This window comes from Pinus tabuliformis, chromosome 8 (assembly GCF_031772625.1).
Source record: "Pinus tabuliformis cultivar Carrire ecotype Pingquan chromosome 8, CPIR1, whole genome shotgun sequence".
In the NCBI taxonomy this organism is placed as follows: domain Eukaryota; kingdom Viridiplantae; phylum Streptophyta; class Pinopsida; order Pinales; family Pinaceae; genus Pinus; species Pinus tabuliformis.
This window is the reverse complement of record NC_142294.1, coordinates 308,457,918-308,485,251: the sequence shown is the minus strand read 5'-3', so window position 1 is coordinate 308,485,251 and position 27,334 is coordinate 308,457,918. Positions and strand designations below refer to the sequence as shown.

General features: G+C 39.7%; 1 protein-coding gene and 1 non-coding gene across 4 annotated transcripts in view; both read left to right on the top strand.

The window, feature by feature from the left end:
- Nucleotides 1–27,334, top strand: part of LOC149235370 (endoribonuclease Dicer homolog 3a-like) — a 421,567-nt gene that overhangs the window by 189,025 nt on the left and 205,208 nt on the right. The window lies entirely within an intron of this gene.
- TRNAS-GGA (transfer RNA serine (anticodon GGA)) lies at nucleotides 1,788–1,874 on the top strand. The gene has a single exon. It is a non-coding gene; the product is annotated as a tRNA-Ser (tRNA).

Sequence of the window (27,334 nt, the reverse complement as noted above, 5' to 3'; positions counted from 1 at the left end):
GACGTTCGTCAGACATGAGAGATATTTTGCTTGGATCTCCACGATTTAGATGGAATTGTGAATCTATCCCGCTTCGGTGATGATATAGAAAGAAGTATCCCATATCGAATTTATCCAGAGGCCCACCCATGACCCTGGAATGATAAGGACTAGTCCGTCTAGATCCTAACATGATCATTCACAGTTCACTTACTATTGGATCGGGACTGACGAGACTCGAACCCGCAACTTCCGTCTTGACAGGGCGGTACTCTAACCAATTGAGCTACAATCCCAATACAGTATAGTTCACCTACTATTGGATAATATTTATTTCATGATGGGTGCTATAGATTGGAATAGATTGGAATAGATAGAATGAGAACATATTTACGATTGTAAGGAAATCCATTTTATGGTATTGTGCACCAGAAAAAAATTTCGTTCATGGAATCATTTGCGTAAGGGAATGAAGGAAATTATCAAATCTGTAATTGACTATGCCTAGATCTCAGAGAAATAACAATTTTATTGATAAGACCTTCACAATTGTAGCAGATATATTATTGCGAATAATCCCGATGGCTCCGGGGGAGAAAGAAGCATTTACCTATTACAGAGATGGTGTGATTTGATATTTTTTCCGTTCTTCTTTTTTGGGGAAAGAAAAGGTAAGGTATTCGGGAATAAAAATTGGGTAAAATAAAACTTACGCTCAGTGAAGGTGAGTTCTGGAGATAGAACAATTCCTTCTGTCGTGTATCCTCGGTTAATGCACCTTTAGATGCTTTCATCTCCTGAGGATTTTAGTATTGAGCGAAAGGTTACACCTATGCAATAGGCCTTGCTTGTATAGTTGAACCTATTTGATAGGCGCGCATGAGGGGAGAAAGCACTACGTATGGAAATCGACAACACAAAAGCTTCGTTATAGCCCATATGCATTACCCTTTTCTGAAGGGTAGTGAGAATGGTTGGGACAACAAACATCCATCTCATTTGTACTTCGGATACCCTTATAATGGAACCATCGGAGATTGTTGAAGTGATTAATCCCCGGAGAATACAGGGCGTTAAGAACAAAGAAATTGTTAGAGGTTCCATTCCTAGTAGTAAGATCCTTGGTATTTGGAAAAGAATCTTTGCAAGAAGGATGGCTAGGGATTCATTGGAAATACACTAGCTCCTGTTAATTCATAATATTGGGTCAGAATCTTTTTTTTTTCAATTCCACGGATTACTCCCCATATTACCTACTGTAAAGAAAGGAGGAGCCGTATGAGGTGGGAATCTCATGTACTGTTTTGAAGCAGAGATCATTTCAATGGAATGAACGACCGTAACGAATGTCAGCTCAATCGGAAGGGGAATATGCGGAAGCTTTACAAAATTATTATGAGGCTATGCGACTGGAAACTGATCCTTATGATTGATGTTATATACTATATAATATAGGTCTTGTGCATACAAGTAATGGGGAACATACGAAGGCTTTGGAATATTATTTCCAAGCATTAGAACGGAACCCATCCTTACCACAAGTTCTTAATAATACGGCCTTGATCTGTATACACACAACTATCCCACTACCCTATATTGTTCCCATAGGGGGGATGATTGAGGATTTCCTGAAATAAGAGGAAGTTGTAAAAAATGTCCTTTCATCTTTCCGGGGGGGATTGAATCATTACCTTATTTATTATCTATTTTCCGAAAGATTGAACTGTTCGTACTCGAACAAAAAGAATTCGTTTTGTAAGGAAGTTGCTATTGACTCATTTTATTAATTAGAACCAAGAGATCTCATAGGAAAGATGGCCGAGCGGTTCAAGGCGTAGCATTGGAACTGCTATGTAGGCTTCTGCTTACCGAGGGTTCGAATCCCTCTCTTTCCGTATCTTCGCCCTACTATCTATTTTCTTCTCATCCATTGTTTTTCCAATCTATTGAATCCCAATAGGACTATTTCCTAATTCCCTCTTGGATGCGAAGTTTTTGTAAAAACCCAAACTATGAGAATCTAAATGTGCATATAGAATATTTTCTTCTATTTTTTTGGCTTACAAAATAAAAGAGGAGGAAAAACACCTTTTATTCATTTTCTCTCATTAGGAACAAACCCTATCAAAAGTTTTATAGGTTTTTTTTATGAGTGATATTGCCCCTTACTTGTCTGCTCTTCCTTCTTTAGGAATTTTCAGTATAACGTACAAAATAATCTTCAAATTACGAAGGAATTGACGAATAGGACAAGATCGGAAACCCAATTAGTTCTTCGAATAATGAAATAGGAGAATGGGATCAGAGAAAATAGGAATCTTCTCCAAGATTGCTTAGTTATTCTCCTCATCTCTCCTCCCTACGATCTATCTCTATTTTCCGGATCGTTTGGACAAGGAAAGGAGGGAATGGCATGTATATAGTACACGATATAGCATATCGGGGATCGTTCACCAAGTTGATCTGTTCCAGTGCTTATGGAGTCACTCCCTATTTCAATTTTATTCCAATTTAGATCTAAATGAACATTTTATCAAGAATATATAAGGGAGAAGAAGGATAAAAGGCTCCGAAGGGGTATTCATTTTTGAATCAATAAGTAAACTTCATGTTCAAAAATCTATGGACCTAAAGATTCATCTCGGCCAATTGAACTTTCTCAAATTGTTTCTTCTTAAGGACCAAAATGGTAAAAGGATAAAAAAAAAACTTTTTTCAACTCGTATTTTCAACTTATCTCCCTACGATTTTACTCAAATTTCGAATGGGAGCACTCATTGAATGCAAAATTTTGCATCCAAAGGAATACCCATGTTGCATACTTTTGATGGACCCTACTAGATGAAAAATGTGAAATACATGAAAAAACTGAGAAAAATCATAGGGAGATAAGTTGAATATACGAGTTAAAAAAATAGTTTTTTCTTTTTTCCCCTCCAAAACTTGATGAGGTAATCTATTCTTATTTTATTATTTCCACTATTATTTTATAATATTCCTTAGGAGGCCCATTTAAATTTCAAAATTTCTATGATATTTTCCTAAGTTAGACTTGGGAAAATATTTAATAATTGATTAATTATTCTAATTAAGACATTTTCCTTAGAAACTTTTTCTAGGTCTTGGAGATAATTATCCTTCTGTGTTCCATAGCCTCATAGACACCAAATAGAGACTAGAACCCCTGTTCGAGCTACTAAAAAACTAACACTGCTGCCCTTGAGTTTGAGCTTTCTTTGCTGAGATAAAAGAGAGATCACTGCCAACTTTTGCTTGAGATATTTAAAGGTTTCTTTGTGCAAAGGTTTGGTAAATATGTCAGTAAACTTTTCTTTGGTGTCAATATATTCCATCTTGACATTCTGCTCGATGACTTGTTCTTTGAGGAAATCATACTTGATTCAAATGTGCTTTGTAGTGCATGACAATATTTTTTGAGATATTGATTGCACTAGTGTTGTCATATAAAATGGCAATTGGTTGATAATATTCCACTTTGATGTTCTGCAAAGTTTGTTTCATCCAGAGAACTTGGGTACAACAGGCTACCACTGCTATGTGTTCAACTTCAGTTGTAGAAAGAGAAATTGATGGTGGCTTTCTGCTTGGCCAAAGACACAAGACAATCTCCCACAAAAAATGAACTTCCATTGGTGCTTTCTTTGTCATTGATGCTACCTGCCCCATCTGCATACGTATATGCTATTAATGTGATCTCCCACAAAAAATGCACTTCCATTGGTGCTTTCTTTGTCATCAATGCTACCTGCCTAATCTGCATATGTATATGCTGTTAATGTGAAATATGTACTCTCAGGATATCAAAGACCAAAGTAAAGTAAATGTTGTTAATGTGAAAAATCCTTTTTACCACCTGCATATGTGATTTCTTTGGTGTTAATTGAAACCTTGCAACCATTCTTACTACCTACATAATATTTGGTCTTGAAGCTGTCAAGTATAGTAGACCCCCAATCATAGGCCTATAATGTGTTGAAGTGACTCTAGGGGATTCATCATCTTCACTTAACTTGCATCCAATTTTCGTGGGGGTGCTATCTAGTGCACATTCTTCCTTTCCAAACCGCTTGAGCATCTCCTTGAGGTATATGGTTTGGGAAATGGATATTCCTTCGTTGGTTTGAGAAACCTATAGTCCAAGGAAGAAGGATAATTCTCCAATCATTGACATTTCAAATTCCTTCGACATTTCTTTTGCAAATCGATGACTCATAACATTGTTATTGCTTTCAAAAATTAAATCATCCACATATACAAGTGTAATTAGTTTACTGTCCCTTTACATCTTGATGTAGAGATTGTCATCAACAACTCCTCTTTTCAAGCCTTATTGTTGATGATATTGGTCAAGCCTTGCATACCAAGTTCTTGGAGCTTGTTTTAACCAATAAAGTGCTTCCTTCAATTTGCACACATAGAATTTTTTTATGGACAATTCAAATCCTTTTGGTTGTTCGATGTATACTTCTTCCTTTAAATCTCCATTTAGAAAGGCCGACTTAACATCCATTTGATGGACTTTGAAGCCTTTAAAACAAGCAAATACTGAAAACATTCTTATTGCTTATAATCTGGCAACTGGAGCAATGGTTTCTTTAAAGTTAATTCCTTCAATTTGTGCATACCCCTTACGTACTAGTCTTGCTTTATTTTTAATAATTTGACCATCTTAATTCCTAATAAGAGAGTGAGGATTTCCATAGTTGCTCAACATGTTGATAGAATTTCAGAATACCTGTGTGATGGATTTTGTAATCAGCCCGACATTTCGAGGGGACACTCCACCCATCATCAGAGACTAGAAATCAAAGTGATATGAAACAAATGCTGATTAGCCTTTAATATAGAAATAATTCAAAGTGGCCATTAAGGATTAAACATTAAAATAATTAGAATTTGCGGCATTAGGCCAAAAGGTTAATTTTTTTTGAAATTAGCAGTGGAAGTAGTGAAATGAAATTAATATAATTAAAGAAGAAGAACAATAAATATTTGACACAGGAAACAATTTAAGAGAATAAAAATGAAGTTTGAGAAAAGGATTTGGAGATGTATGAATTAAATTAATTAAATAAAGCAAAAATTCAAAGAGTCATTAAGGATTAAATATTAAAATAATTAAGATTTGAGGCGTTAGGTCAAAATATTAGAAAGGTTAAAAATTTCAAGTAGCGATTGCCGTTAAATTAATATATTTAAAGAAGAAGAATAATAAAGATTTGACTTATGAAACAAATTAGGAGATTGAAGATAGAGGTGTGTAAATAAAAAAATTTGATTAAAATTAATTAGATTAAGAAAATGGGGGGAAACGGGGGGGGGGGGGGGGGGGGAGAGGACCTAAACCCAATGGTAAATATTGAGCAAAAGGATCAACTTAAACATCCTAAATTAATAGACAAATAGTATGCAAATAATATTGAAAGAGGGGGCCCCCGGATGCGGGTGGCACTTTGGCTTTAAATGCTCATCATGCAGAACAATAAATCCTGGTACTGCCAGCTGCAGAGCAGCGTGGCTTCCTAGGACTTCACCTTGCGCAAGCAGGAGGGAGTTATTAAGGCTGGATTTGGTAGGATATTTGCATTAATGGATTGCGCTGTTCAACGCAACATAATCTCTGTTATAATCATGTCGACCCTGTATGCTTTCCTCACACCTTGCGCTCAGTCTTACGGCGACGGAACCTGGTTAGCTGTGATCGATGGTGACGGGCTGATTCTTGCACACAGAAGCAAGCTTCAGGCTGACTCTTTCAGGGGTAAGCTCTCCTCAGTTCTTGACTTCAGCATTAGTCGTATTGTGCCTCCGTCTTGGGCGTTCTCTGTGCATTCAATTCGGTATCTGTGTCTGGTCTCTCTAGTCTCTGGTCTCTCTTGTCTCTCTGCGCCCTACCCTTCGTCATTCATAATGGTTCGACAGGGTAAAAGACGTCGCTCCGAGGGGCGTCGTGACAGTGGCTTACACTCAACTGTCGGTCACTCTGTGGAACCTCAGCAGGCGCCCATCAATCTTCCCCCCTCTCATGAGGCTGTGCCACCTTTGAGCTCTGGGCGCAAGCCAATTCCTAACAGTGCTTTCCAAACCACGCATTTTAAATTTCAAAGCAATTTAAACAGGCCTCTGATTACTGCTCACATCACTATCATCCTGTCGGAAGAAGAAAATCAAGTCTCCCCTCTGGCATGCATTGCTCCTGATCCTTCCCAAAGTAGTGAGCATTCCATGGATAAAGATAGCCCGGAGAATTGGAAAAGTGATAAGTCTGGTCAGGAGGAAATTCCTAAAAGTATTCCGCCCCTTGAAGACGTAAGCCCAGTTGTTGAGGAAGGGACTCTTGGCGCCACAAGTCACTCCATGGTGATCCCTATCAGCGAAACGGATGGCAATGAGAGTCTGAGGACCGGCAGTGCGTGTCTGGTTGAGGAGAAGACTCCTGGTAAGGTTAAGGAAGTCTAGCGCCACCTGGGACCGCTTTTTTCCTTTTTGTTTTTGCTACTGCTCAGATGACCACCTACAGGCATCTTCGCTCACAGTCAAGGTTCAGCACTTATGGCCTGTTGTTTTGGCATCCCGTTGGGGAAATGGCGATTCACTTACTGGCTGGTTTGCAATGATTTTAAGCTTCTACTGCCAATGTATCTTTCTCAGCTAAACATGTCATCCTCTGGGTTTTATATCTGGTTTTTTGCTATATGTAACTGGTCTCCCCAACTTCTTTTTGTAAGGGGGCAGTTCTGCTGTGTTGAGTGCCCTCGAGCTCTGATCTCTGAGGCCTCAACTCTATGTAAAAATATTCTCCTTTTCAGTTAATAGAATTTAGTATTTGCAAAGAAAAAAAAAATATTGAAAGAGGGGGTGAAAAGAAGAAATAAATTGGAATAAGATTCCAAAAGAGGCAAGAAAAGAAAAGGATAAAGAGTTGGGGAGGGGGGAAATTGAATTAATTAATGATAGAGCTGATGGATAACTGGTTTCCAGGATTGGCTGAGCTTGTAGCCATCTTCCTTGTTGAAGTTGTTGGGGTGCTTCTCCATATAAAGATCTTCTATCAACATCTTAAATCATTTTCTTGAATACCCATTTAGTCCCAATCATGTTTTTATCTTTTGGTCATGGCCCAAGTTCCCAGGTTCCATTATCTCAATTTGATTCAATTCTTCTTCGATAGCATTCACCCAATGTTTGTCCTCACTGGCTTGTGCAAATTCTTTTGGCTCTATTTTGGATAGCAAGGCAAAATTGGCTTTCCCTAGTGTTTGGTAATTCTTCTTTGGGTTTACATACCTGCATCAACATCTCCAATAATCTTGTTTTTTGGGTGATGTTTTTGCACAAATCTAGAAGGTGTCTTTGGTGGCAAATGTTCTTCTTCTTCTTGTTCTTCATTTGTAACAATATTTTCTTGTTCCACATAGATGGTATTGTTTGAATTATCATTTGTTTGTTCTATTTCTCTTTCTGGCAATGCTTCATTTGTTCTCACATCAATGCATTCGACAACTTTGCGTAGTCTTTTATTATAAAGTTTGTAAGCTTTACTTTTAGTTGAATATCCAAGGAAGATTCCCTCGTCTACTTTAGAGTCAAATTTGCCCTTATCATCATTTATCTTCATGTAACACTTTCTTCCAAAAATTCTGAAGTACTTTATTGAAGCTGGTTTGCCTTTCCATAGTTCATATGGTGTCTTGGCGCTGTTAACTCGAGGTTGTGCTCTGTTCATGATATACATTGTTGCACCAACTATTCTCTTCAAAACTTGTTTTGGTAATTTGGCTTCTAGCAACATTGTTGTTGTTGTTTATTGTACCGATCTGTTCTTTATTTCTACAACTCCATTTTGTTGTGGAGTTCTTGCAACTGAAAGTTGTCTCTTGATTCCATATTTCTCATAGAATTCATTGAAGCCATTTGAGGTAATTTCACTTCCTCTATCTGATCTTAGGCATTTGATTCTTAGATCACTTTCATTTTCAACCAAGGCCTTGAATGATTTGAAGGTATCCAATGTTTCTGATTTTTCTTTAAGAAATGCAACCTATATGATTCTAGTATAATCATCTATGAACAACATAAATTACCTTTCACCTTGCAAAGTTGGTATTCTTGTTAGTCCACGTAGATCTATATGAACAAGCTCTAGAGGTCTTGATGTTGAGTACTCTTTCGAATTGAAGCTCACTCTTGTCTATTTCCCATGTTGGCATGATTCACAGATGACGCTTCTTGGTTTTGAGATTTTGGACATATCTCTCACTGCTTGTGTTTTGTTGATTTTTAACAAACTGCCAAAGATGAAGTGTCCTAACCTTTTATGCCACAACCAACTTTCATTTGTCTGTCCAATAGTGCATTTTTCTCTTTGAATTTCATCAAGAATATATACATTGCTTGGAGTCGTTACCCCTCTTCCCAATAATTTTCTTGATTTTGTCTGACGTATTTCACATTCTTTAGCATGGGAAGTGAGGTCATAACCTTGATTGCACATCTGACACTCAGAAGATTATGTTTGATCCCTTCAACAAATACATTTTGTTCTTTAGCCCTACCATTGTCAAGACTTACCGTACCTCCTCTAGCTTTTCTTATAGATCCATTGTGTCCAAAGGTCACATTTCCTCATTTTTCACTTAGAGTAATACATTTCGTTTGATCTCCTATCATGTGTCTAGAGCATCCACTATCTGTGAAAACTTATGCTGCAGTGATTGATTTATTTCTCCTACTTATTTACAATAATAAGTTATTTACCAATGATTAAGTAAATATCAAAATAAATTCAGTTGCAGACTTCACAAACTATGAACTGAGAAAAGAAAGAGAAACACCAGCACATGAACAATCACATTGACACACTTGTATTTGGACAATAGTCCCCGGAAAATACCCAATGCGAGAAAACCGGTGCAACAAATCTGACGTTTTCTATTATTAGCAGTAAATTTGTGAATACAATCTGGATGCCCAGAGAAATGGCAATCCACTCAGAGAAGATAATTGATAGAAAATAGTGAGAATTTTCTCACACTGAATTTGGAGATTTTGCACTAGCCCCAACTCCTGGATGACCCATTGTGCAGTCTCTGCATGATCCTACGCAGTCACTTCATGGCTTTTGCGTGGAGACTCCCTCTAATTGTGTCACCCTTGCTGTTGCTACGTTTATCGCTGAGAAATCGAGATTTCATCTGTTAATCACCCATAGTAATTCCTGACACTGATCTCTGCTATCCCCAGCAATTCTGCGTCAACCTCCTCCAGTTGCTGTGCTATCCCTTCTTGGCACTGCCCTGCCTCTCTGATCCTTCATTGTCTTCTCTGAAGTATATTCACTGGAATTGGAAATCACTTCCTTCCAGTACTACCTCTGATCCTCACTGCTTGATCACTTGTTCGAATTCCTTAGCCAACCTCGCCCTAGGAATATCGAACTGATTGATCGACCCTTTGTATTTTGAAATGAACCCCAAGCCTCCTTCTTATACTTTTCTCGTTGAGACTTCAACGGCCGAGATTAAGTTTCTAATCAACGACTAAAATTAAAACTTGACTTGATCTGTCTTCTAGAACATTCTCACCCATATTTTGATTAATACTCATTAATATTTTAATTTTCCTAAGTTTAGACTTAGGAACCCCATTAAAAATATTAATTATTTAAAAAAATACAATCCGGGTGGAATTTCACCAAACGTTTTTGGATTCTTTAGAACTCATGTGCCTTAGCCTCTCCACCAATCTTCATGGCTAGAGCACATCCGATGCTACCAAAAACTAACACTATCATCATACCACTAACTTCCATTGTTTTGAGCATACATAACTAGTCCACATTTTTATTTTGGTGATTCTTCTTATTTTCTCAAAACCTTCAAAAATGCTTCCCCTGATTTTGTAGGACAGCCTCATGCCATATGTCCAAAATTGTTGCACTTGTAATACTCTATACTGTACTTGGATAATGGAGCTAATGAATTATGATTTCTATTATTGTAGCCAATAGCATCCTTGATTTTGTTGTTTACAAACTTATTTGTAGAGGTTTGATGAGAACCTCTTTCATAATCATATTTGGCATAGGCTTTACAATCTCTTGCTTGATGTCCAAAATTGTTGCATGAAAAAAAGTGATCAAGAAAAATAGTTTGATACTTGGTTGTGTTTGATATCCTTGATGAAATAGTGTTTCTGAAGCTGTTCTGCTTTGGAGAATATTCAATCCCTTGCCGATCTTTGTCTCTTATTACATTGTTGCTTGCATTATGCATGGACCCCTTTGTTGAAATTGTAACTAGTATCGGTCTTCATAATTTTATATGTTCAATTATTATTAAAGCATATTTTACATGCTTGGCTCAATAATAAATTGTTTAAACCATGGGTTTCATGCTCAAGAAAAAGGAAAAATGTTATATTTGAAAAAGAAGGGAAATTTTATTTTATTTTGGAGTCTATAAGTCCACAAGATGACCAAGTCTGCTCTCTTCGGACAAGTTGGCCTAGCCCTCCAAGTGGCATCTATTTGACTCTCCTAGACAACTATATATACGATACCTATTTGACCTACTTGGGAGCTCATTCATTCATCTCACATCAAGTATCCTCTGCACCTAGCGAAGGAAAGAGAAGCCGAGTCAAAGGAGAGAGAAAGGAAAGTCAAACTCAAGAAGAATATTCCTTCTCTGACCGAACCGTTGATTGCTATAGCTCACACATGTGGAGGATTCTTTTCTCTGGAAGAGGCTGAAATTTTTTTGAGGTTAGTTGCAGGCCGAAATTTTGCCCTGGTTGCAAATCCAAACTTCTGTGGTTTGATCAAATTTGAAGCAGGTTTGACCATTGTTGAATTTGACTTTGAAGGAGACTTGGAGGACAGTTTTGACTTGGTATCTTGGTAGTAACTTGGTATTGGTTATTGACTTGGATATCTCTCTTTTTGACTTGATTCTATAAATAAAGGATTGTTGAGTTTCCCCCCCATTGTGGGTTTTCCTAGTGTAAAAAGGTGCATTGTCTCTTGTGCTCTGTGATCTTGTATGGTTAAATTCTAATGTATAATTGCTTAATGAAGAAGAAATAAGAAGATATAAGAAGACACTTACTTTTCACAAGTAATTATCAAGAACTAGAAAGTAAGTGCTTGTCTCCTTGCACTTGGTTTCTCAACATGGTATTGAAACTTTGGTGAAGAAAGGAAGCTTGAAGATCACACCATTGTTGGAACTTGGAAGACAACTTTGTACCATCTCTCTCTCTCTCTCTCTCTCTCTCAAGTAAGTTCTTCTACTTTTATGTCTAAGATTGCTGATCCATGATTGAAGAGAACATTGGGATAAGGATCCTCCTCATGGACACTTCGACTCATGATCATATCCTATGCGAAGTCTTGTAACTCCTATGTGGAAATTTTGAGGCTGTGGTGTTAAATTATGCAACTAGGGTCAAATTCCACTGTGGACGACCCATTTGATGGGATAATCATTACATTGAATTCCTCTTCTTGAGAGGACCAAAATTGACCTAAAGTTCACTCAAATCGGACATGGAGAAATGGATTTTTGAGGTCGAGCCCATAAATTCAAAATTGTCTAGGTCGACCTTGGGTCAAATGACACATCTCATGAACAAAATGGCACCCCTCAAGTTGCATATGAATATAAGTGCCCTCATGCCTCATTTGGACATCACACAACTCACATTCCTCTCTCTTCATTTTGGTTGGTTTGTACAGAACTGGAGCAGCCTGTTCTTCTTCACGTGTATTTAGGACATAAATTTATAAGCCCTAGTTTAGGGCCGTATGGAAGGAAAAAGCAGGCCACACATCATTGGAGTCTAGCTAAAGGTAAGGAGGCACTATTTTGTGCCCTCATGGTGATTGATTGCTAGGCCGAGTTTGGCAGAGTGATGGCCGTGAGGAATAGGTGTAGATCAGACATGCATTTGGGCTTAAATCCTCCAAGTATAACGTCCAAACCCTGAAGCACTGCAGAAACATCTGATTTGAAGGTCCAAACAGTCATGTAAGCAGTGGGGTAAAGGTTGAGCATTAGAACAGGAAAAGAATGTTAGCAGTGAGGGTTAAGGGCAGAGTTTGTAGAGGTATTGAGGGCAAGATATGGGCTGAAATACCTCAGATCTGAAGCATGTACAGAGCCAAGTATGGTGATAATGAAGTCTGTCCAGATCTCAGAGGAAGGACAACAATATTTAGAGCCCTAAATGAGGGCAGATCTAATGCCAAGCCCTAGATTTGAGGGCAGAGTATTTGGCAGTATGCTGGAGCCCAAGTACAGTGAGGAGGCAGCCAAATCATTGTTAGAGGGCAGATCTACAAGCCCTAGGTGAGGGTAGTCTTGTGAGCCCAAGATCAGTCAAGTATTGATTGAAGAATGGGCAGATCTGAAGATGAAGTTGTAGTGAAGAATTACAGTCCAGATTGGACAGTTGTATGGTAGCCAAAGTACAAATTGGAGGACTGTTAGATCGTTGACCATTGTGTTAATTTTCTCTTAGGGCTATATTGTTCTTTGTTGATAATTGCATTACATCATTTACACATAGAATTCACCCCACAACATTATAACATTATTACTTCATATGCAATTATGTAGAAAGAACAATATCAACATGAATGTGACGGAAATGAAAAAAACATAAGAAAAACATTCACACATAGAGACACCAGGATTGGTCGGAGACCAGTGCGAAAGCCCACAAGGGGGAAAACCCGGATTTAAATTTCTTCTTATATTATATTTCATCAAGTGTTCAACTGAGATACAAAATATCAACGGGGGTTGCCCAGGACCTATACATGTTTTGTTTACAACTTCGTTGTGAACAAGATTCATCGTCACACAATGCTTGTCATCAATAAATTGCCTTACTTGATATTAGGGTTTCAACCAGTGTTTTACAACCAGGACCAGGACTCCGACCAGGCCGAGGATCGACTCCGACTCCGACCAGGATTCGGTAATGACTCGGCCTAGTCGATTTCAATGACTCGGTCGTTGTAAAAAATACATTAAATATTTATTTTTTTTATAAAAAAACATAATTTTAAATATTTTAAACATAATTTTAAAGATTTTCATTCATGTTTCCAAACACATAGCATTATAATATAGATGGAAGACAACATATGATCAAAGTAGGCTCATGAACCAATCCATTATATCAAAATGGTACCCAATGGCTACATAGTCAACTGTCATACATGATCAAAGTGAAAGACTCAAAACAAAATACAAATAACCAAGGAGGCTAGAAATGGCCTCTACAACAAAAGTAAACTGTGATGCTGACCAGACTCCAATACTAGTACTACTGGCTACTGCCAGAGGAGCCAAGATCATCTCGACCAAGCTCTGGATCAGAGTCAGAAACCAAGAAAAGCTAAACATGGAAGGAGGGAGACATTTTATAGAAATGTCCATGGAATGAACAAACAAAGTGGCCTCTAAGAACCAACGTCATCTTCGTCCAAAAAGGTCTAGGAAGGCAATCTTATTGGAAAATGAAATAGCAAGATAAGGATATCTCCTTATCTACCTCATCCAAAAGCAAAGTCCTCCAAAGTGCAGATCCGATGAAAGGAGAAAACAAGTCCAAAAATGCTCTCCAAATGTAAATGATGGACAGCAAACTCAGCTTGGATGATACCCTTTGTAAAACTAAAGCATTCTACCACATCTGTTGTTAGTGCAGCAAAAAGAGCTCTGGGTTCTAAATTCTAACATTCATTGCTTGATGTTTGAAACAGAACAGATTGTAACAGGCATAGATTTGAGCTGTAATTTGTAAATTAAAAAACAAAGACTTGCATAAAGGAACAGAACATTGATGCCAGAGGAACTGAAATCTTAATTGGTAGTTCTTTTTAACTTTCTTGGGATTCTCCTATAAGCAACTATAACTTCCATAAAAAGCTTTAGGAAGGAAAGTTCAATGAGTATAACAGGATGCACACAGAAATTCACGCATTTCAATGAAGGAACTGCTGTCATAAAATCGCTGCAACTCACAACATGCAATATGATCCACTGAAAAAAAACATGATTTACGCTGCCCAGCCGGTTTTCATTGACCCGGCCTGGTCATGACGGACTCGGCCTGGTTGACCGAGTCAACAATGACTCGGCCTGGTCATTGGATGACTAGGCCTGGTCATTGTTGACTCGGCCAACCTAGCCGGTTACTTGGCCTGGTCGTAAATCTTTTTAATGACTCGGTTTGACCAGGCCGTTTCCGAGTTGACCAGGCCGTTTTGTAAAACAGTGGTTTCAACATATAAATATCATCACTGCCTTTGGACTCTAATGATGCCATACATAGACGAAACCAATTTTGCCATGGTGCCAAGATCAATACTATGTACCATACCAAGACCAATACATGTCATACATACTGTAGTGCCATACCACGCTGTGCTGAGACTAATCGAATTACTGATTTCGAGATTCCATAATTGTGATGTCAATAAAGTTATACATATACGACTATGCAAAATCATTCATACAATAGTTGGAGCAAGATCATAATATGTGCGAAGACCGTATGCCAAGACCCAAATAACTGAGGAGCTATACAAATTGTGCAGAGAATTGATACCATATATGACTGTGTCAATGTTGTACAAATTGTGCAGAGAATTGATACCATATGAATGTGTGTCAATGCCACAGAGGATCGATACTATGACATGGAGTCAATGACGAAGATAAATTGTGTGCTAATTCCATTCATACTATGCAGAGTATGCCAACCACATAACTTAAAGAAACTGAGTGACAAAGCTATACATGCAACTGTGATGATAGAGAGACCATGTGCAGAGCCATGCCAATACCATCATCGCAGAGCTAATGATACCCGAGTCAAGCAAATACCATCGTTGCACAACCAATAATGTGAAGGCCTTGAAGCATTTTAGTTTATGCCAGAAGCGAGAGAGCGAAGGGATGAATTATCAAGAGTGCGAAAATTTGAGTGAGATATATGCCAAGTCGGTGCCATGAGAACGGTGCCATATATAAATTCAAATCTTGAGCCATAAGACCAAATTGAATTTGGTGCCAAAAGATCAATGCAAATCTGATGCCATAAGACCTGTAGCGAGAGAGAAGCCAAAAATGCGAAGTCATATATCCAATACGAAGGGAGAAAGTACTGTAGCTGAAGGTGCTGAGCCAAAATGCGATAGACCAATCGAGATTGCAGAGAGGGACGCGAAAATAAAACAAATGCGAGAAATAATCCCATTTGATGATTTGAACAATGGAGGAGATTCATCCTTTTATAATTGTCTCTATGAGGTAAAGATGAACAACTGACCCTTGAAAACTTTGGAGGGAATTTTATTTCAAATTAATTTTTCCATTAATATTAGATATATATTTCCAAGACTCTTTATAATTACTAGCCCAAATAATTTCAATTTATAATTCTTCCTTTGGGGCTTAGGGGTTTGCTTTAGGGGACTTAGGGTTTCCCTTTGGGAAATTTGTCTCGACACTGCCCAATTTTAACACATTGTGCCCTAAGTGCAAGTCCTGTGAAGGGCTACAAGCCTGCTAGGAGAGGAAAAGAATTTGAGCTCAAGGTCTAATTAGCCAAGGGAGCCAGATTGACAACCCTAAGTTGACTATTGGAGAAAGACATCTGACAATCATAGTTTGCAGAGCTCCGGCCCAAAGTTTTTCTTCATTGGAGCAGCGCAGGAAGACATTAGAGGGGATAAAGTCCCAAAGGAGCCGAGGAGCAATAGTGGGTAGTTGAGAGTTTTTCTTAAACAGAGTTGTGAATAACTCAACAAAAGACCCTAAGAGTTGATGCATTGATGGACGAATGATCAACTAGAGGGCAGATTCTTAAGCTGAGTTCAATGACCTAAAGGAGTAGGACCATTGATAGAGGCATGGGCTATAGATAGGGAGTAGATGGACCAACAAATGTGTTTAGGACACGTGGACTAAACAGGATGTGGGGCGCCACATCAGCAAGTAGGTCAAGGGTGTCTTGTTTAGGGTAGATTGGTGGTCAACATAACAGACACCATGCCCTAGTTGTATTCTTGTATCAGTGGATGTATGAGGGCCATTAACCTTGGTATGGGAGCCTTAGACTGTTGTATTACAATTTGTTAATATAATGAAGAAGGATTGAAAACATTTAAAAATTGTCACGGGCGTTAGTTGATTCACTGATGTGTAATTTTCCATTGTGCAAAGTAGGATGGTTGAGGTACATGAGTAGGTTTGTGTCAGTGATTCTAAGACCCAACCCAGATTCTCATGTGCCATGGAAACTCAACAGATGACATGTCAATGGCAATGGCTTCCTAGGCTTTGGCAACAAGATGAAAGAAATGAAAGAACGTAGCAAAGCATGACGACTTTCTTGAATTATAGAAGACGTGAATGTAGAAAGAGAAAGTAGTTTGAAGTATGAATTAGAGAAGTCAAAATCTAGCATGCACCGGATAGCAACATGGAAGCAATATTTGAGAAGATTCTCCTAGAAAGAAGAGGATCATGGCAAGTAGTTTGCCTTAGTTGGAAGAATTACTTAAGGATATTGAAGAACCTGAACAGAAGCCTCATGACTAAAGAAGGTTGTTATTGATTTGTGGTAGCATCAGATATGCTCTAGCCACGAAATTTGGTGGAGATCTTGGGGCACATGAGATTTCCAATACCCAGAAAGGGTTTGGGTAGATTCTAAACAGATCAGGAGATATTAAAATAATTAATATTTTTAATGGAGTCCCTAAGTCTAAACTAAGGGAAAATAAAATATTAATGTGTATTAATATGAATCTGTGTTAGAATGGTCCAAAAGACATGGATCAAGCCAGATCTAATCTTAGTCGTTGATTAAGGACTTAATCTCGACCGTTGATATGTCAACAAGAAAAGTACAAGAGGAGGCTTGAGGGTCACTTGGAGGAGACACCAGATGATTAGTCATTCTATTCTCTAGAGCAGGGTTTGCTAAGAGAGGTAGAATCAGTGATCGGAAGAGCAGCTGAGGGGAATTGTGTACAGAGAAACAAAGAAGGCAGAGATTGTGCTGGGAGAGCACCGCAATAGCCAAGGAGGGTGACGCAGAGCCAGCAAGGGCTCACTCAGGGCCACGTAGAGGTAGCCAAGTGTTGCGCAGAGCACCAGAGGGGCCAACGCAGTTGATGCAGGGCCTCCTGGGGGTTGACACAGGCCTAGAAAGGCTGATGGAAGGCCAGCGTGAGACAGAGAGGGGTTGATGCAGTCCAGATTGGGCAGACGCTGGGGTTGCAGGAGCAGTTTTGTGCTGAAGAGCTGCTGGAAGGATTTTCTGGGGTTTCAACCAAGAGATTTATCTCAAACTGTGAGGTATAGCTGCTAAGGAAATTCTTTGTTGGGTAGGCCAATTTCAACACCCAGATTGTACTTTGATATTGCTTAATAAGAAAACCCTCAGATAGCTGCACCGATTTTCCCACATTAAGTTTTTCCAGGGACATTGGTCCAAAAATAATGGTGTCATGTGGTGTGTTTGTTCTTGTTTCTTTTAGTTGCTGATATGTAATATGTTGAGCATGCAATGGTGTTTATTTTCAGTATTTACTTTGTAAATAACTTGTTAAAGAAAAATAACAAGTAGGTAGGAATAAATCAAGAAAAGTGCATGAAGGGTTTCTAAACTAAGCAAATTTAGAAACTTCAACAGTTGTGTACTTTACGATTGGTTGAATGTGTTAACACTTGAAATTTCACCTCAGGCTGAAAAGGCAAATCTCAAAGCTACATCAAACCTTTCAGCCTCGTAGCTAGCCCTACGGGGCAGGAGAAGGCTCTCTCCGGTCGATCTCGGTAGATTTTCAATAGGATGAGATGACCAAACAAGGTAACACTGATATTAGGCTAGTAAACTGATTTGAAGGTTGATTTGGGGGTTTTTGGGGTTTTTGGTGGCAAATTGAGGAACTGCAATTTAGGGTGCGGGGATTGGACACAGTTTCTGCAGGGGGGTCTTTGGGGCAAGGTAGGAAGCTGTTTTGATGTCTTTAGCTGAAAGGGATGATTAAGAAGAAAGATGAGAGGGCTAAAGAGAGCAAACAATGGGTTTGAATTCTCTTTAGACAGCAGAAAACATAGAAATTAAACAAATTTAAAAGCAGAGCATGGCTAGCATGAATTCTAACTTTATCACTTCATTTGTTTAATATGCAGCAGTATAGAAAGGAAATGAATCACATAACAAAGCTTACAATAACATGTAGAAACACACCATCAACACCTGAGTCCACAAGAATCCCAAAGATGACTGCAAAACCCTGGTCTTCCTTAGCCAAAAATTGCAGAGATACAAGTGAAATATACAATGATAACTTCTCCCTCAAGAGTCCAACCATGAAAATGAGCAAAAGAGTGCATAATATAGATGATCTAACCTCTTTCCCCACCTCTAGGGGTCGAGCTCCCCTTCCTAGGAGCTGTTGCAACCACTTCTAAACTGAGCACTAGATAATAGGCAGTCATAACAACTTGCCTCTATAAACTAGGAAACCTATCCATACATTAAATATTTACCATTTACATTCAAGAAACTTCTAGAAGAGTTAAAGAAGAGTAAAAGTGTCTTTGAGTCATGATAGTTACATAAAAATCCATCATCTAGAACCCCAAAAAGTCAAACTAGGTGAAAACAGTGATTTTCTAGCCGAACTGGTAAAATCTGGCACAAATTCCTCAACGGGTCGTGCACACTTTCTCAACGGGTCGCGCACTTTGGAGCCCTGTTTGGAGGCCTTCCCGGTGTCAGAATGAGGTGCAGGATAGCTCGTTGGAAAGGTCTCTGAGTCTACTTTCCAACCCAACCAGAATTTTTGGATTTGGAGGTCATTTGCCCAGTCAAAAGTCAATTCTCCCAAGACTACTTCTGCAGCTCAAAAAAGGGGCAGAAAGTCAAAATTTGGCTGTATTTTGACCTTTTGGAGGCCCAAAACTCCATGAAAACTCAAATCCATCCATAGGCATGTGTAACTTTGCATGACAAATCCAAAAATGTTGAGTTTTTGCAAAACGGAGCTACGATGACAAAGGGTCTCACCGGGGGTGAGACCCGTTGAGAAGCCAAAACCTGTAAATTTCCCAAAAATGCCAAAAATGAGCCAAAACTTCCAAAATTTTTTGTGCTTGGTGCTGTGAAGAGGCTAGTGGGTGTCATGATCCTTGAGGGATGCCTCAGCCAAGATACGGAGGGGGTTGGTCTTCTTCTTCCGCCTAAGAGCCTCAGACAACCTCCTTTGGAACATTTTCATCTTGGCCTTGCAAACATGCATCCTCGCCCAATAATGATTCTTCATGTTCCGTAGCAGCTTTTTCTCTTGGTTGGCCTTAGCCAACAGCCTCTCCAAGTGGGCATTCTCCTGAATGAGCAAAGACTCCCGGTCAGCAGGCAATGGATCACCGGGCCTCCTACGGTTTAGGACTCTGTCACTACGAATCCTCCAAAGCTCATCAAGCGCCTTCTCCTCCTCCAGCTGTGTGTTCCGCTGCTCTAGATAGGTGATGGTCCATTGGGCACCCTCAAGTCTCCGCTACAAAACATCATTCTCGGCCCTGAGCTGCTGAATGATCTCCTTTGCCTCTTGGCTAGGAGAACTGACCTCAAGATCAATCACCGGATCCTCATGAACCATGGGCTCTTTGCCCCTCTGCAATACCTGTGCTGGTGAAGAAAGCGAGGCCCCTTCCACCTGATGTGAAGATAACACTCGCTGCTCTGAAGATGAAGGCGAGACCCCTTCCACCTGCTGTGGAGATAGTACTCGCCTAGCTGCTGCAAATAAGGCCCTCGGGCCTTTCTGATAGGTGACCATAGGAGTGGAGCTGACATGTCGGGTGATGGGAGCATCAGGCTGCTGAGATGGTCCTCCCTCCTCATGAATGACCTCCTGATGTGGCTGAGGTGGCACTGTGAAAAACTCACGGGAAATGAACTCCTACCATGAGATGCCCTGCTGAGTCAACTGATGAGAAACTATGAGCTGGATCAAACCATAATGGCAAAGGCTCCTGTACTGCTGGGCCGGGGTCTTCCTCTGCAACATGGGCACCATCCTCTGAATGTTATGAAACAGGAAAACCGGGAGGTTCATCATCCTCACCCGGGTGAAATGCATCAACAGGCGAATGTGATATGAATACACCTGTGAAAATCTGCCCTCACATGTAAAATAATGCATGATAAGTCTCATGAGGGGAGCATACTCACTCCGAAGAAATCTGAATGGGAAAACACCCGTCAGTAGTCTCACAAATGATGGCCGGACATAGGGCTCAAAGTGAACAAAATCAAGTAATCTGCGCTTAGGCCACACCTCACCCACATTTGGTATCCCTGTAGCCTCTGAGATCACCTCGGGTGTCAATATGAAATTCACCCCTGCAAGAGTGACATGTCCATCATGGAGGTGTAAGACAAACAAGCGGGCCAACTCTCTATGATGCTGAATCTGTGAGATCCTCTCACAAAACTGATAGCATGACATGTACCGGAAACAATTCACTGCCAAAGGACAAGCCTGTAATTCTGCCAAAGAAGTAGGCTCTTCCCTCTTATGATGACCTCCCTTACCTCCTCTACGAGGCCTCCTCTGTTCCTCAATCTCTGTAGATGATGAATGGTCATCACCTTGCTCATAAGTTTCGGTATCTGACATGGTTTTGGAGCAAGGTGGACAAACTGAAGGATAAATTGAACTGCTGCCTCTGCCTGCAAAAGTACTGAACTCTATGCTGTTTCAAGGGGAAAAAACATGAGGGGAATGTTAGGGGAGGGAACTTCTTAACAAGGAATGGGAATATATGAAAATAATCAGGGAATTTCAAGGGAAACTTTACAAATTGTCATGCATATAGGAACACATTTTAACATTGGGAAATCATTTGCAAAGAACATCTCATATGGGACAAGAACATGTATGATAATGAACATGAAAGGGGCATACATGTATCAATAGGGACATAGGGACACCATACACCAAATTTGCTTATAGGAGTTCATGTATATCATAAGGCAAATTTTTTATAAGGAGTACATGTACATTGTTTTAACATAGAGGGAAAGTTTTCATGTACAAGGGGATGTCAAGGGTATATAGGGGTTATGTACATGACTCTAGATATACAGCAACATTTATTTTCACATGACTCTTTTCTTTATTTGCAAATGCATCTTTTCTTTTTGTTCTATTTTTGCATGTGTATGGTAGAGGGAATTAGGGTTTTTGTGTGCTTGTGAGAGGGGTAGGGTTTATAGTTTAGGGATGGGGAAAAAGTCTACATTTTATGTACAAATAATATGGGACAGAGATGAAAGCATGACTATGAATACAAGAGGAAAAGAGGGAAGGGACCAAATGGGACAAAATCACTTGAAACAGTCACAAAACCCTAGCATTTTACAAACATTAGCAAGCAGCCATATCAATCCATTCATTTGCAAATTTGGAGGATGAAATCATAGCACACAACCTTATTTTCATCATCAATCTCCAAAACAATGAGTAAAGACCCTACCTCGAGCAATGAAGATGAGTTGAAGGGAAATTGAGGAAATTTGATTGAAGTTTGATGGCAGACAGCTGAACGGGTCGCGCACAGCCCAACGGGTCGCGCCCGTTCAAATTTTGAACTGCGGGAGTGCGTTGGACGGGTCGCGTACCGCCCAATAGGTCGCGCACAGGCCTGGACGGGTCGTGCACCTGCAAACTGCCCGAAAACACTGTAATTTCGCCTCCTTCGCCTATCACTCTCTCACAACCTCTCTTGCAAGCTTTGAAATGCACAATGAGAGTGAAAGGAGGGAAGATGACTTTTTATAATCTCATTTGAAAAAATTTCATCCATAAACCCACTTTATAAAGTCTATTTTGACACTTTTTAAAACACTGATTTTCTTGGTTTCCTTTATCCTGAAGTTGACTTTTTGAGTGCTTTGACCTGATTCTTTTGCAGGTAGATCATCTGAAGGACTGTGGCAAGGGGACCAGGGTTGTTGCTGCCCTTTTTGAAGAAATTTTGGACATTTATTCTTTTCACAAAATTTATCATGACCTTGGCTTTAAAAACAGAGTTTTTAAATCCAAGGTTAAAAATGAACTGTACATGGTGAAAATATCAAAGAAACATGTTTACCATCTTCCCTCTGGCTTACTGGTCACTCAAGGACTTTCAGAAACATGACCTTGCAAAGACAAATGACCAAAACCCTAGACCTAGACTTTTGACACTAAGACCAAACAAGAGAAGCTTGACAAACTCAATGACTGATATGACCTGATCCAGCAAAGCCAAGAGGGGTATGAACAGACCAGCTCCTCCATCAGGGTTATGGCATGCCTAACGGGATGCAAATTTTGACACTGATGAGACACCTACTAATGCAAATGCAAAGAGCTTTGATCACTGATGGAGGGCTTTCAAGACCGACACTAACAGAATGAATCAAGGATGATCTCTTTGACAAAAGGACTCATGTGTCAAGGGAAAAGGTACTACCTTCCGAGGGAGTTGGCAGCAAAATTTGAAAAGAAGGATCTTGGATTGATGCACTACTTGGGACTTGAGGTATGGCAGAAATGTGGTGAAATCTTCCTTGGTCAAGGGAAGTATGTGATGATGGATGACATATGCTTTGCTGTGAATACATTGAGCTAGTTTTAGATAGAGCACAGATATGATAATTAGGTGGTGTTGTCGCCCAAATTATACATGCTAGATGAGACAACGCGAAGGACGGGGGTTTTCACTCTGATCCCCGTCCTCTCTGTTCTAGCTGTCTCCTAACAACAACCTATGGGGGATAGTCCCTATGAAATGTGAATATGAGAGACCCACTGACAACCAACAAGTCCAGGAGACACCACTGAATGGCCTAGCAACTTGGTTAATTTAGCAAGTTTAATGATTCGATTAGATTATCTTGGAAGACCAAGGCTTTAATGGAGTCAAATACTTGCTTTAAATGAATTATCTACCAAGCCACCGGATGAATAATTGCTACTTTTGGATGCTCCACTATCTTGTATGCAATGCAACACCTAAAACCTACGTGAAATGCGAAATCTTGGTTTATTTTAAATTATATGCATACTTAGGTGAATCCTTCCTCTCAACTATTTGGAAGCTAGTCTCTAGAGTAGGTTGTGAGAGAGAAACTTAGGAGAAGATAGCAAAGGCTATATTAATGATACCTCCCTTGGGTTTCTAACCACCTGATGCCTCCGGCCCTGCAGAGACTGTGGCTTTGACGACTGCAAGGTCATCATGCTAACCACAAAAGAGGGTCTAGGCTTTGCAAGTTGGGTGAGAAAGATGGTCCTATCTCTCTATCAACCAAGCTTAGGCTTGGAGGTAAGTTAGTTAATGCAAAACTAGCCCTATAATGCAAATGCAAAATATGAGTGATTAATCTTAAGGTGAGATTGTTAAGGTTCTTAAGTACTTAATGATATCTCAATTTAGAACAATGAAGTACTTAACAATAAATAACGACAATCTTCACCACAAGAGAAAGTGCTCAAAATAAACGGTTCCAAAAAATGTTGCCAAGATTGCCAATAGACAATTGCTCATGAAGTAGACAAATACAACGCTTCTTTCAACAATGAGATAAGGATCTTTATGCACAATTTACAAATCTTCAAAATTATAACAATGGAATGCCAATATGGCAATTAAATACACAAGAAAAATTGAATTCCTTATGAACACAATTTGATTTACTTCAAGATTCCTCTTATCACAATTATGATTAGACTTGATTAAGTGCTTTAAGAGCAACTTAGATCAATCAAGCTAGTAAATGTACAAGAGATATTTATCTCCACAATATCACTGAAGAGCAATGTATCCACTTATCCAATAATCAATGACAACAATGACAAACTAGAGGTATTCTTTTAGAAACGATGTCACAATACTGGCTATCAATGAGGAAAGAGAGTGTTAATCCACAATATATTCTTAGAGCAATTAGCCAATCTCATCAAACAATTACCAATTCAATTAGAGCACTTGTGTTTGTTAATGCAATGCAATGGAATGCAAGATGGGGCAGCCAAGAGACCAATATTTGCAGCAGTGCACCATATTTTACTAGAAAACAATTATTCAAGATGCACAAGATGCAAGTAACAAGAGCCAAGTGAAATTAGATGACCTTCAACACATTCTGCCACCATTGTAACTTTTATATCAAACCTTATGCAGTATATATCATACCTCTGAATTTTGATGACAGCATTGAATAAATGACAAGATATGCTATGAAATGTAAGCCCATCCAATGCAAATCATATACCAATGAAGAAATATGCTTGCAAATTGATTACTATGACAATGTTATGTTATTCTACCACTGCTGTAGATGATTTTATATGGATGTAGCAAACATATCAGATCTGGAAATTAACCCACAGTCCACAAAAATTCTCTTATATGCATTCAATTCGACTTCAAAATAAATTCATAATACCTTAGGTGATTTATTAGTAAATTTAGGCTTATGTGTTTAGGCCCTGAATCCCCTGTTTCTCATAAAATACTTTAGAATTATAAATGAAGACAATGATGACAAAGAGGGATTAGAGAGCAAACCAAGAGGTCTAATGGCCTTGTAGGTGCCCGTTACCCACAATTTTGTGGTTGACATCCCTAGGAGAATTTTTTTCTCCAAAATGGTTCTCAGTCGTCAGCGAGCAGCCCCTTGCAGCCACCAAATAGCTTGTTGTACCACTTCTCCGCCACCTGAGCCAGCCATGTGGTCCCTCACCCACCTGTCATGATCATATGTTTGAAGGTGGACCTCCCAAACCTAAAGGTGCACCTTGTCATTTGGTAATTGAGTATTGTAGTTTACTTATCATGGAGACTTTTGGGCATGAATTAATGGGTGGATTCAATGGAAAGAGTGGTCTAGGTCTGTGCTCTTGTCCCCTAGACCTCTTTTGGATGTTACCCTTGGACCATAGTCCCATGGGATCTCTTTTACTGACCTTTGGGCTCTCGGGATGGTACTTCATTGGAAACCCCGACTTTAGTTGCGTGGTCCCACTCCCTCATCCACATACATCACTCCCCCTCTGCTCATTATAACATTGTTACCACTCAAACCGGCAGGGGACCTAGAGGGGTTCCTAAGAGGGCAACTGCTAGGTTGAGGGCAACGGTGGAGGCTTAGCCCATTGTCATCACAACTAAGTCTCCCTGCTCTTTACAGAATTTCAACGATGGGAGCAGTCTCGCTAGTTTAGGGATTCACTTGTAAAGTATATGTCAATGGATAGGTGAGAAGCGACCTTGAAAACCGTTTCCCAAGAATGGAACTTGCTTGCTCTTTAAGTAAGGGACTTGGTCCATCGGGGGTAAGGGGTGAGGATTAGAGGGTTGAGGGAGAAAGGCTAGGCTTATAAACAAGGTTCTCAATCCCTATAATCATTGGGAAACTTGGATTCCCAAATGGTCCTTGACGAATAATCTTTATTGAGAAATGGGACCACAGAGAGCTAAGTCGACCTAGCCCAGGTTCGGGGATGGAATGTAGCAACCAATGATGTTCCTATCCTAGACAAGGTGAGGGGAAAGGACCAAATAAGAATACTTTCTTCAAAAGGTTGAATTGATCCTATTGAGGTCTAGCCTTGGGGATGCCTAGGCACAATTCGATCCTAAAGCTAGGGCTTGGGATTCCCAAAGATTCCACTGTTAGAATTGCCTCAAATTTGGAGGAGAGGGAGGGGACCCACCAGCGCAATTGCCTATAGGAGATTGAATTTTTTCCTTGGGTCAATTCCCGGGAAATTGATGCCCTAGGTGACCTAATGGGGCTAGGTTTGGGGAAGAAGGGGAAAATGGTTAAAAAGGGGGTTGAAATGATCACCCTTTTTGTGGAATCAGTGCCTAGTTCACTTGGGGATATGGAGTCAAGATAATGATGAGTAAGAATTTGGTTTCTTGATCAAGGAGGCCCAGAAAGTCAGCGTCATCCAATGTTGAGAAAAAGAAAAGAAAAATGACCTTCAAGCATTTATACTTCAAAACAAATGATGCAAGCTTCTCGAGATAAATAAATCTCTAGGACATTTCATTCATAGAACATTGGCCCATGCATTAAATTAGCTAAAACATGCTCAATTTCACATTTCGATAATGCAACAACTAGCCCTAATTTTAGCAGTATGCAACAACAAGAATAATAACATCAAAATTTACTTACAACGTTATAGAGTATATCCAACCAGCATTTTGTTTTCTCAATAAAGCTCCAAGACAAGAGAAATAGCCCAAATCCATACATCAAAATTCATCCATCTCCAAAAATATCCACCAAGGAAAAAGTGCGAAAATTCTCTATGATTAGAGAGATCCCAAGTCAAGTGATGATACAAATGAATGTATCTAACATCAATATATAGCCTCCTAAGGAGTTCGAATTAGCCTATGGGCCCCTAAAGATAAAATAATGTGCAAATAATAACTCCTAATGGTGACAAGCCCACCATACTAGCTCGTAATGTAAAAACTAGCCTCACAAGGGGCCACATAATGATGTATGCATGTCGTAGGGCCCTCCAAAGGCTCAGTAACATCCTAAAATGCCATATTGAGGATAAATTCCTCGGAATATGACGAACAAGGGGGTGGCCCCTTGTTCTCCAAGTAGTAGAACTGTGGTGCTCTTAGTGGGTCTAAGGGCACATCAAGGACCCCATGGGTCTTCATATGAATTGGAGATGTATGGAGATCCTCCGCAATGGTCTAGGTGGTGGAATGAATGCTGCCATGACATTGTACAAGTGTTGGGACACTTGCCAAGAGTGTAGGGCTCCTGTGGGGGACTGCTGGGCATGGTGTACCAATCATGTCACCATCGTCCCAAAAGTGGATCACTAGTAGTCTCTCAACATCCATGAAGATCTATGGAGTGTTGTCTACTACTGCGGAGGCCCATGGCTCTCTATGCACACCCTACATGTGCCAATGCGGACCTTGAGAGTTAGGATCCCATATAGGGAAGCCAAACCCAAATGGAAACCACCTGCAATCCTGCATAAGATCCAATGTGTCCCCTAGGCTTCCAGTACAATCAATCATTAGAATAATAAGGTAAAGGAGCTTACAAACCATGGATAATGAAGTGGGAACTTCATAATGGCATGCCCTTCCGTAGTGGGTTTTGGCATATGCTAGTGTCTCCAAACTCCAAAGGGGGTTAGCCAAGTACCTTATTAGGTGGTTTCAACCCTTAGAGGGGATAATATGTCCAGGGTACAACC